Source organism: Culex pipiens, chromosome 3, assembly GCF_016801865.2.
Source record: "Culex pipiens pallens isolate TS chromosome 3, TS_CPP_V2, whole genome shotgun sequence".
Taxonomy (NCBI): domain Eukaryota; kingdom Metazoa; phylum Arthropoda; class Insecta; order Diptera; family Culicidae; genus Culex; species Culex pipiens.
In genome coordinates this window covers 38,516,951-38,529,268 of record NC_068939.1, presented here as the reverse complement: position 1 = coordinate 38,529,268, position 12,318 = coordinate 38,516,951, and the positions used below count along the sequence as shown (strand labels likewise).

The 12,318-nt window shown below is 37.9% G+C and overlaps 1 protein-coding gene across 2 annotated transcripts in view; it reads left to right on the top strand.

The window, feature by feature from the left end:
* Positions 1–12,318, top strand: part of LOC120427730 (protein Smaug) — a 76,904-nt gene that overhangs the window by 39,927 nt on the left and 24,659 nt on the right. Inside the window, exon 1 of one of the 2 annotated variants that reach the window (XM_039592633.2) lies at positions 5,213–5,529. The exons of the other annotated variant lie outside the window; for it this stretch is intronic. The gene's annotated coding sequence lies outside the window, so the exon portion shown is untranslated. Of the gene's footprint in view, positions 1–5,212; positions 5,530–12,318 lie in introns of those variants that run through there. 2 annotated transcript variants of the gene reach the window in all.

Below are 12,318 nucleotides of genomic sequence, written 5' to 3'. Positions count from 1 at the left end.
ATTTCCTGCAACGAAAGTCGGAGGACGAAGTCCTGGCAGTGTTCAAGACCTTCCACGCGATGGCGGAGCGCCAGACCGGAATGAAGCTGAAGACGCTGCGCACCGACAATGGTAAGGAATACATCAACAAAGGCATCCAAGGCTACCTGCGGACCGCAGGAATCCGGCACGAGACGACGAACGATTACACCCCCGAGCAGAATGGGATGGCGGAACGAGCCAACCGGACCATCGTGGAGAAGTCTCGGTGTCTACTGTTCGAGGCGAAGCTCCCGAAAGGTTTCTGGGCTGAAGCTGTGTCGACCGCAGTGTACCTGATCAACCGATCGCCAACCCGTGGTCACGAGATGACCCCCGAGGAAGCCTGGACTGGTAAGAAACCGAATCTTTCGCATCTCCGTGTCTTTGGCACAAAGGCCATGGTCCAGATCCCGAAGCAAAAACGTCGCAAGTGGGACGCCAAATCCCACGAATGCATCCTTACCGGTTTTGACGAAGAAACCAAGGGATACCGGTTGTACGACCCGAAGCAGAAGACGACGCTGATAAGTCGCGAGGTGATTTTCCTGGACGAAGGAGTCGCCGAACGCGGCGAGGTAGCAGCGCAGCAGGTCAAGCCGATCCCGGTGGTAACACTGGACGTTTTGGACTTCGGAGAGACGAGGTTGCAGCCGGCCCCGGCGGAGCCTGTTCCGGTCGAAGCTGTACCGGACGCCCCGATCGACCCCAGATCGGACGATGAAGACGAGGAGGAGCAGTCTGAAACTGACTCGAGCGGTGAGAGCGATTCATCCACGGGAACGTTGACCGACCTTGTGCTCCCTCCGCAACAATCTTCACAACCAGCTCGGTCACAGCTGTTGAGGCGCAGCGGACGGGAGCACGCGTTACCAGGCAAGTACAAAGATTTCTCTGTCAAGTGCCCTGGTCTCCCCGGTTTCAACCCTCCACAGGCAGCTGCATCTGAGGACGAGTTCCCTGGTTCCTCAGACGACGACTACGAATCGGCCGACGAACACGGCTTCGCGGCGATGGCAGCCGGGTCTGGTGTCGACGACCCTGTTACGTTCCAAGAGGCGCTGAAACGAGACGACCGTGATTGCTGGAAACGGGCCATGCAGGAGGAGTTCCAGGCCCTGGTCGACAACAACACGTGGACGCTCGCCGAGCTGCCGAGAGGACGGAAGGCCATCAAGTGCAAGTGGGTTTTCAAAACCAAGCACGATGCTGAAGGACGAGTGCAGCGGCACAAGGCGCGGCTGGTCATAAAGGGCTACTCGCAGCGAAAGGGGGTAGACTTCGACGAAACTTACGCCCCGGTCGTTCGATACAGTTCGCTGCGGTACCTGTTCGCCCTGGCCGCGAAGCACGACCTGGCTGTGGATCAAATGGACGCCGTGACTGCCTTCCTCCAAGGAGACCTCGACGAGGAGATCTACATGGAGCAGCCACCATGTTTCACCGACGGCCAACAAAAATCGCTGGTCTGCAAGCTGAACAAGGCGCTGTACGGGCTCAAGCAGTCGAGTAGAGTCTGGAATCAGAAGCTGGACGCAGCTCTGAAGAAGTTCGGACTGGCCCCGACGAAGTACGATCCGTGCGTCTACCTCAGCAAGAGCGATGGCAACATCCTGATCGTGGCCATCTACGTCGACGACCTGATGATCTTCAGCAACAACAACTCGCGGACGAACAAGCTGAAGAAGCAACTCAGCAGCCACTTCCGCATGAAGGACTTGGGAGCCGCGAAGCACTGCCTCGGAATCCGGATCGAGAGGACGGAAGATGGAATCGCCCTGGACCAGGAAGCGTACATCGAATCCGTTCTGAAGCGGTTCAACATGAGCGAGTGCAAGCCGGTCAGCATCCCGATGAACGCGAGCGAGAAGCTGTCGAACGAGATGAGCCCGAAGACCGAGGCCGAGACCGCGCTGATGAAGGACGTCCCCTATCAAGAAGCGGTCGGCTGCCTCATGTATCTGGCCCAGAGCACGCGGCCGGATATCCTGTTCGCGGTCAACACCCTGAGCCGGTTCAACCGGAACCCGGGACCGAAGCACTGGAACGCGGTGAAGCACCTGCTGCGATACCTTCGCGGCACAGCTACGCGCAGGCTGGAGTACAAGCGGGACGCTGAGTCGGAGATTGTCGGCTACTGCGATGCTGACTGGGGATCGGACCCGGACGAGCGCAAATCCACAAGCGGATACATTTTCCTGGCGCAAGGAGGAGCGATTTCGTGGTCCTGCAAGAAACAACCCACGGTGGCGCTCTCGACGTGCGAAGCCGAGTACATGGCGGTGTCTGCGGCTGTCCAGGAAGCGTCGTGGTGGCGCGGGATCTCAACGCTGTTCGGATCCAACCAACCGATCGAAATTCGGTGCGACAACCAAAGTTGTATCGCCATCGCCAAGAACGGTGGCTACAACCCCCGCACGAAGCACATCGACATCCGGCATCACTACATCCGGGATTCCTTGGAGCAAGGTGTGGTGAAGTTGGAGTATGTGAGCACGGACAACCAGATTGCCGATGGACTCACGAAGCCGTTGCAGAGGACGAAGCTGGAGGAGAACAGGAGTTCTATGGGCATCACTTCTACTTCAGGAGGAGTGTTGAATTGGAAGTAACGAAGCATGCCATGAAGAAGAACCCTCGTTCAGATTCATTACAATTCTAACTATCGTACAATAAACACACTACTATAGCGTACTCTCGATAAAATTTAAAAAATAATTGACTACGATTTTCGATACCTGAAATTTGAATATTGAATAAAAAATCTGCAGAATTGAATAATAATTTTAATATTAAAGTATTTATGAAATATAAAATTTTAAAAATCGAAACTAGAAAATTTCAGAAATCACAAGTCGAAATTCCAAAAGTTTAAAAAATCGAAAATGCTAACATTCAAAAATTAAAAAAACTCTTCTCAAAGAATTTTAAGAATTTAAGAATTTAAGAATTTAAGAATTTAAGAATTTAAGAATTTAAGAATTTAAGAATTTAAGAATTTAAGAATTTAAGAATTTAAGAATTTAAGAATTTAAGAATTTAAGAATTTAAGAATTTAAGAATTTAAGAATTTAAGAATTTAAGAATTTAAGAATTTAAGAATTTAAGAATTTAAGAATTTAAGAATTTAAGAATTTAAGAATTTAAGAATTTAAGAATTTAAGAATTTAAGAATTTAAGAATTTAAGAATTTAAGAATTTAAGAATTTAAGAATTTAAGAATTTAAGAATTTAAGAATTTAAGAATTTAAGAATTTAAGAATTTAAGAATTTAAGAATTTAAGAATTTAAGAATTTAAGAATTTAAGAATTTAAGAATTTAAGAATTTAAGAATTTAAGAATTTAAGAATTTAAGAATTTAAGAATTTAAGAATTTAAGAATTTAAGAATTTAAGAATTTAAGAATTTAAGAATTTAAGAATTTAAGAATTTAAGAATTTAAGAATTTAAGAATTTAAGAATTTAAGAATTTAAGAATTTAAGAATTTAAGAATTTAAGAATTTAAGAATTTAAGAATTTAAGAATTTAAGAATTTAAGAATTTAAGAATTTAAGAATTTAAGAATTTAAGAATTTAAGAATTTAAGAATTTAAGAATTTAAGAATTTAAGAATTTAAGAATTTAAGAATTTAAGAATTTAAGAATTTAAGAATTTAAGAATTTAAGAATTTAAGAATTTAAGAATTTAAGAATTTAAGAATTTAAGAATTTAAGAATTTAAGAATTTAAGAATTTAAGAATTTAAGAATTTAAGAATTTAAGAATTTAAGAATTTAAGAATTTAAGAATTTAAGAATTTAAGAATTTAAGAATTTAAGAGTTTAAGAATTTAAGAATTTAAGAATTTAAGAATTTAAGAATTTAAGAATTTAAGAATTTAAGAATTTAAGAATTTAAGAATTTAAGAATTTAAGAATTTAAGAATTTAAGAATTTAAGAATTTAAGAATTTAAGAATTTAAGAATTTAAGAATTTAAGAATTTAAGAATTTAAGAATTTAAGAATTTAAGAATTTAAGAATTTAAGAATTTAAGAATTTAAGAATTTAAGAATTTAAGAATTTAAGAATTTAAGAATTTAAGAATTTAAGAATTTAAGAATTTAAGAATTTAAGAATTTAAGAATTTAAGAATTTAAGAATTTAAGAATTTAAGAATTTAAGAATTTAAGAATTTAAGAATTTAAGAATTTAAGAATTTAAGAATTTAAGAATTTAAGAATTTAAGAATTTAAGAATTTAAGAATTTAAGAATTTAAGAATTTAAGAATTTAAGAATTTAAGAATTTAAGAATTTAAGAATTTAAGAATTTAAGAATTTAAGAATTTAAGAATTTAAGAATTTAAGAATTTAAGAATTTAAGAATTTAAGAATTTAAGAATTTAAGAATTTAAGAATTTAAGAATTTAAGAATTTAAGAATTTAAGAATTTAAGAATTTAAGAATTTAAGAATTTAAGAATTTAAGAATTTAAGAATTTAAGAATTTAAGAATTTAAGAATTTAAGAATTTAAGAATTTAAGAATTTAAGAATTTAAGAATTTAAGAATTTAAGAATTTAAGTATTTAAGAATTTAAATTTTAGGACCGGATATTTTACTTCCTCTGATTTTTTGTGACTCGATGTGGAATGACTCGATGTGGAATGACTCGTTGCAGAGTTTTCTCGCGCAAGCGTTACAGATTTTCAAACATCGTCCTGCAGCGATCCAATCTCCCACCCCCTGGCTTCACTACTGTCACTCGTCCGTCACCTTCCGATGCCATCTCGCTCTCGCCAACTCTCTCCCATTGCTCCCTCTCTTTCGCTCCTTCTTTTCTTCAATCGTGCCGCGCGCGATCCGCGAAAAGCAGCAGAGCTCGCTCGTCGTCGGCCGCGAAAAAGTGTCAAAAGATCCACGGACAGAGGAAAAGGAAAAAACGAAGAAGCAGCGTGAAACAATAGAAAAATTTTTCACCGTCGCGCGATTTGCGATTGTGCGTGTCGTAACAAAGCGAGCGTGCGGTCGAAACAATAGAAGCGAAAAATTGCGCGTTTTTTCGGGAGAGCCCCACAAGAAAAGAAGCGAAAAATTTCTCCTTTTCGTGCGCTAAGAAAAAGAAAAGAAACGAAAGTGTGTGTGTGTGCGTTTGTGTGCGCGCAAACTGTCAAAAAGAGAGTTTTTTTTTCGTGAGTCTTCTTTTTTTGCTGCTGGCCTCATCACAAAGTAGGCGAGAAGGAGGAGTTGCGAGCAGAGAGTTCAAGCGTACAAGTTCCGTTCCGTGTCGCGCGGTCAGCAAGTGGCCACATCAGCTGGCAGAGGCAGGTTCCCGTTGGTGGTGCAGCAATCCGGGTTCGAAAGGGGCCAGGAGGAGTAGGAGGACGATTCCTTCCCGGTTGCGTGTAGTTTAGTGGCGTCGAACGCCATCGCCGCGGGTTGTTCCGGAATCTAGTGACATCCGGAGGGTGCTGCCGGTCACCATTTTCGGCAGGAATTTGCCAAATTTGCTCGGCACGAAGATAATTTCGGGTAAGTTGAGATCGGTTTTTGCTTTCTTTCGTGACTACGATCGAAATCGGAAGATTTGTTCGAGGGAAGGGAAAGCAGGAGGAGGACGGTTCCGACAAACAGTTTTAAAAAGAGAAGCTTCTTCGTGCGTCGGTCTCGGGGGTTGTGTGACACACATCCGTTTCACAGAGGTAGCGACTTGTCCCAAGTGTCAATCTTCCGGAAACGCGAAATTCCTGAAAGTTTTAAAAAAGGAGCACCTTTTCTATTGTTTCCACCTTCGGAGAAGATCCGGAACAATGGACCGCCCTACCGACTGAAGTCTCCATTTTGCAAAACTACTCCGCGAAACAATGCAAAATTTCGAGTTCATTGTTTTGTCTTTGGAACAAGAAGTCTCGCGAAATGCTAATCCACACTGGCTAATTGCTTACGCTCGCTCGAACGGTTTGTGGGAGTGGCGAGGGGAGGTGTGGCGGAATGTTTAGAGTGGCCATTCGTGGTGCGTGTCGTGATCTGCGACTGGTGTGCAATGTTGAGATGATTTTTTTGTTGGTTTTTCGGGGGTGGCAGATTTGCCTTCTTGAACTCGGAGGAGAAGTTCAAGTTAATTTTAATAAAAATACATAATCAATTTCAAAACCTTTTTTTTGTTTACTCAAAGTCTATTGTGTAGGAATCTTCTTTGGGGCCATCCATGAACACCGTGGACACTTTTTTGAAAACTTCTGTTCAAAATTAACTTTTTTTTTCTTTATTTTACGTAAAAAAATCTTGGAAAATTTTGAGCTTACCCAATTCGATGCCAACATTTCAAAAAGCATCATGTACAAACCATGCGTTTTGAGAAAAACGCATTTGAATGTTGAGCATCCATTTTCAATTCCCATTTTAATATAAAAGCAAAATAAGATGTTCTAATAATCCCTGGGCCTTGTAAAGTCAAGGGGCATGATTTGATCCTAGTGCATTAGTTAAAATTTGGGTATATTATTTTTTATAAGCACTATGGACACCACTTCATGCTACGAGAACTCGCTTTGTCGCAGCCCCAGGGCTTAAGCGTTGACCGATAAGCTGTCTTCGTGAACTAGGTAGTTCTCCGATAGTGAAAATATCACAATTGCACAAGACACCGCTGCTTCTGTGACTTTTTCACTATCACAATGTGGGATTTAGGTGGGACTTCAGGATAGTACAATTGATTTGTTGCTTAGCATTAGCATTTAAAATAAATCTGTATGCTTTCCAAAACTATTTGATCTATTTCTTTTATGTCAAATTGTCCATAGAGTCTCGATCAATCAATAATGTAATGATATCGGACAAAATTCGTTGATCTGTTGAACTAACGGTTTCCGGATTATGGTTGTATCGACCATTGTTGCGAATCGAGGAACTACGGATCTTTTGACGTAAATGGTAATTTCTTTTTCAACTCGCGATTTCTATCCTATTTGTATATCAGTTCACAAATTTTTATTGTTTTTTGATAGAAGTAGGGAAGGAAAGTTTAGTTTTGAACATTAAGTTTAGAGGATTTTAGATTAAAATTTAGATTTTCAATCCAAAGTAGTTAGCAAATGAATATTTGGACTTAAATGAATAATTGAATAAGTTGGACTTATGAATAACACACAACTGTGCATTTATTCTAGAGTCAGATCCATACAGCGTCAGTGTTTATTTGGTCGAAGTGTACTAATTCATTGGCAGATCTGATTCTAGTTGTAATGTAAGACAAGACTACTGACGGATGTGACAGGACGAGGGCCCAGTTTAGAGGTTTCAACATCAACAATGTGCGGCTGGACCAACCTCCCAAAAAAAAAAAAAAAAAAAAAAATTCTTAAATTCTTAAATTCTTAAATTTTAAAATTTTTAAATTTTTAAATTCTTTAATTCTTTAATTCTTTCCCTCCGCACGGCTGGGACCTTGCCCCATGGAAAGCATGGGACGGTCGGAGGGCTTGTAATGCACTTTACCAATACGGAAAGAGCAGGGGAGCATTTGTTCCCCATACTAGCGCCAGTCAAAGATGTTACACATTGATCTTTGCCGAGTGGTGTCTGGAAATATTAATAGTTCTTTATTAGTTATTTGAAGAATATTTACAGTGCCACAGTTTTGAAGAATAAATCCAGACGGAACCGAATGATCGAATGCTTCCTGTCGTCGGAAAATTCGGAGCAACTGGAGCGTACCTAGCGGCCGGGTTGTGTAGCGTAATGGAACTCCGATTTCGATATGATGGTACCCACGGCGGAGCTGGTCAAAGGACAAGCAGGACAAACTCGTTACTGGCCAATTGCGACTTATGCTGGCGAAGGTGATCGAGGACATCTGACGGCGGTTGCGGAGTCGTCCTCTTTAAAGCTAAGTACTCATGCATGATAATCGTATTACAGGCCTGCCTTTTCTGGTCATGTTGAATACGATTAACTGCAACTCTAACCACTTTAATTTTCAGCAAAATTGACAAGACTTTTGACGAACGTGACAGGACAGGGGACTGTAAAACATTTTATACAAGTTCCGACTTTTTTATGTGGGAAAATTTTGCCCGACGTGTGTTTCTTTGCATTTGTTAAATAATTACCTTTGCTGATTGAGTTTAAACCTCAACATATGAATTCATTTTAATAATTTTGCCTTTGTTGGAACAGTTAAGGGTCACATAGTAAAAGTCCGTTGGTGTGTGGATAGTGTACCCCGTTCGCTCGAGTTCCTTGGGGCCAGTTCTGTAGGTTTTAACAGTCTCGACAGTTAAAACCTACAGCACTGATTTTGGGAAGCTTGTGCGAATGGGGTTTTTAATGAACATTGGGGGCGGCGATTGAGCACGAAGTTTCGATTTAGCTTATTTACATCATAACACGATTACATACTCTCACAAACACAATCTCATTTTAACCTGCCCAATCATGTCCTCAATCCCCGCTCCTATGGAGTGCGAGCGATCCGCATGTGATTGACACGACCATTACCGTTCCTTTACACAACCGGACTTGGACTGACTTGATCCTGGCTATCCCACCTCGATCCGCAAAAAAAAAAAAAAAAAAATTCTTTAATTCTTTAATTCTTTAATTCTTTTATTCTTTTATTCTTTTATTCTTTAATTCTTTAATTCTTAAATTATTAAATTCTCAAATTCTTAAATTCTCAAATTCTTAAATTTTTGAAATCTTAAATTCTTAAATTCTTAAATTATTAAATTCTCAAATTCTTAAATTCTTTAATTCTTTAATTCTTTAATTCTTTAATTCTGTAATTCTTTAATTCTTTAATTCTTAAATTATTAAATTATTAAATTCTCAAATTCTTAAATTCTCAAATTCTTAAATTTTTGAAATCTTAAATTCTTAAATTCCTTAATTCTTAAATTATTAAATTCTCAAATTCTTAAATTCTCAAATTCTTAAATTCTCAAATTCTTAAATTTTTGAAATCTTAATTCCTATTTTTTTTAATTCTAAGCTTCTTAATGTCTAAATTCCTAAATTTCGAATTAGCTAAATTTATAATTTTTTAGATTTTCAAGATTTTAATTTTTTATATTTTATATTTGAGTTCTCTAGTTCTTAAACTTTTAAATTATTCAAATTCTTTAATTCTTAAATTCTTGAATTCTTAATTTTTGTAATTCTTAGAATCTTAAATTATCAAATTATTTTATTCTTTAATTTTTAAAATCTTAATTCCAAATTTTTTTTGATTCATTGAATTCCTTTTTTTTTTTTTTGTTTTTTTGGTCAAAATTATTATTATTGCTTTTCACTGTGATTTCTTCATCTTGGAAAATGAATCGTCTTTTAATATTTCGGCGTTTTGAGATGCGGCGTCATATTTATTGTATTCAAAATTATTTTAACTTTCGTTTGTAATTTTCAGACGCACTCAAATAAGGGACCATCCATAAACAACTTCTACACTTTTTTGGAATTCTGATACAATATAATGCCAACTGAAGAATGTAAGGATATAATATATTTAAAACTCTGGTCCAAAAGTTGAGAGAAGTAGACTAAATAAATCGAAAGATTGCAGTTTCTTTTTTTCGATAAAAATTTTGCCCCTGGAAAAAGACCTAGTTTAAAAAAGATATTTTGATTTTATATTTTGCAAAGTTTAGAATTAGGTTCTCACCATGTTTAAAGCTTTTGATAAACAAGTGCCAGTTAGCATCTTGCGAGGGTTGTAATCAGCTTAGATACGCTTTCATAGAAGTAGAGAAAAAAATGTTCACATTTAGCGAAATTTGCCCCGCCGTTTACAGAACCAATTAGCGGTCTTTTTCTGGTTTAAACTACTCCGATTCCATCTGCGGATCACTCTACGAGTCGTCTGTATACTTTTTTTCAACGTTGTTTAGATCTTTTTCTCCCTTCTCAATTGAATTTGTGTTTGTGATAATGTGAGAATTGCTGTGTTATTTTTTGAAAATCAACCTTATCAGTAACAACAACAACAGCAGAAATCGTCTGAACAACTGACGAGCACTGAAAAAATGCAACATTTCCATTAGACATCAAAACGGAGCAGGGAGATCGCAGAGATGTTATGATTGGCGTGGCTCGACCACGATGTCGAAGGTGATTCGCTGATAAGAACGGCCACGGAGCGCACACTTGCCACTCGGAGTGGTAACGTGACGCGGGTCCCGGGTCAGAGGTTCAGGAACGTGTTTGTCTTGTCTATATTTCTAATAAAGATCGATTTTCGAAAAAAAACCGAAATGAAAACCCTTCTTTTTGCTTACAATTCAATTTTCCCTCGTGAATAATTAATCAACCGGTCTGCGAGCAGACACGGGCAATTTTTCACGGCTGAACTTTTCCTTTTTTTTTCGGTTCGTTTTCTTTTTGTTGCTTCCCCTCTTGAAGAACCGGTGTGCTGTGGGTGGGTTTGAACAAACAAACCAACATCATCATTTTGAGCCACACAAAGTGGAAACACACACACACACAGCACAAACGCACACCCGAAAAAGGTGAAAAATTCAAAAGGCGAGACAGAAAACGAGTCGAGCAAGGGAAAACCCACCTGAAGAAAAAAAAAAGCTCATCGCGAGAGTGAAACAGAGCTAGGAAAGAGCTTCTCGTCACAATAACTGTGATTTTTTTTGGCTTTGTTTTGGGAAAAGTTTTGGCCGCCCAGCGACTTTACTGAGGCAATTTTTTTTTCAAGGAAGCCGACTCCTACAGCTGGACTGACCTAACGACCTAATTCTATGTTATGTCGACAAATTTCGTCTCGAGAAAAAATGTCATTTAACATTCTTTATCGAATCGCTTCAAAGTTTACACAATCAACTCTGATCATTTTGCAGTGTTCGACAATTTTTTTCGGCATGAAGCCAGATTAGTCAAAATATATAGTATTAGTGTTTTTTTTTTAATTATCTTTGTACAGTCCAAACTCGATTATCCAAAGCCTTGTATGGTATAACTTCGGATAATCGAATCATGAACAAAAAAATTTTTCGTATTTTTTTCAATTTCTTGCTTTTAGGCCGTTGCAAATATTTTTCAAAATTTTTGTCGCCCCCCCCCCCCCCCCCCTTCAAAAAATATTTGCAACGGCCTTAACAAAAAAAAAAAGGTTCGAGTTCGGTGACCCCATTCTAGACCAATTTGAATGATTTATTTTGGCCATTTTGGCCGCCATCTTGGATTTAAAAATTACATTTCAATTTAGAGTAGTTTGTGGGTGACACTTAAGTTCAACAATCACCATGCGAATGCGAATGCGACACTTAAGTTCAACAATCTACTGAACCATACCAGTTTTGGCAATATGGATATCATAATAAATGGTTTTATATACAATCCACTCTCGATTATCCGAAGTTCGATTATCCGAAGGTTTGTATGGGACTTCGAATAATCGAATCATAAGTAAAAAAAGAAATATTTTTTTTGTATTTTTCCATTTTCTTGCTTTTAACATCAAATTCGAGTTATGCGACCCCATTTTAGTCAGATTTGACTATTTGATTGCCTTTTAAATTAAAATTTTCATTTTTTCGATATGTTATCAACGCCATTTTGGTCGCCGTGTTGGATTTAAAATCACTAAATCATTTTAGAGTAGTTTATGGGTCATACTTAAGCTTCTCAATCAAAAATAAGAAATCGAAAAAAAAATCGTGATTCGATTATCCGAAGATTCCATTATCCGAAGTGATATTTATCCGAGGCTTTCGGATAATCGAGTCTGGACTGTACTGGACATTAAAATTGACATTTTAACAGTAATAAACAATGATTTTTTTTCATAATAAAATAAAATATTAGAGCTTTGCACAATTTTTTTTTGTCATATTGGTAATGTGTAACATAACCACCTTTTTTTTCTCCAAAAAACACATTTTTATCAGAAAATCATAAGGCTGATGTAAATATTTGAAACATTTTTTTGCGATTTTTTTTTCACTTTTTTAGTCCTCGTCAAGTCCTTTGCCAACTTTGCCGAAAACACCAAATCGATCAGAAAATTGCTTTGAAAGTTACAGATTTTCGAATATTTACGTACCATTTTTGTATGGACTGCTGCCAAAATTGTATGGTGACTTGTTTGAGTAAACCAATGACACAAAATGGCTTAGGTAAGGCTTCCACAATTTTTAAGCCAAATCAAAAAGGCCAATTTCGTAAAGAATTGCTCATAGGATTTTTTTTACGATTTTCAGAATTTGTAATTAACATTTTGGAAAACAAATTTGAAGTTCACTGTTTGGGCTCGTTATTCGTATACAGTTTTGTTTTATCTACTGTTTTTTACATCTCTTCGTCATTTTGATAAAC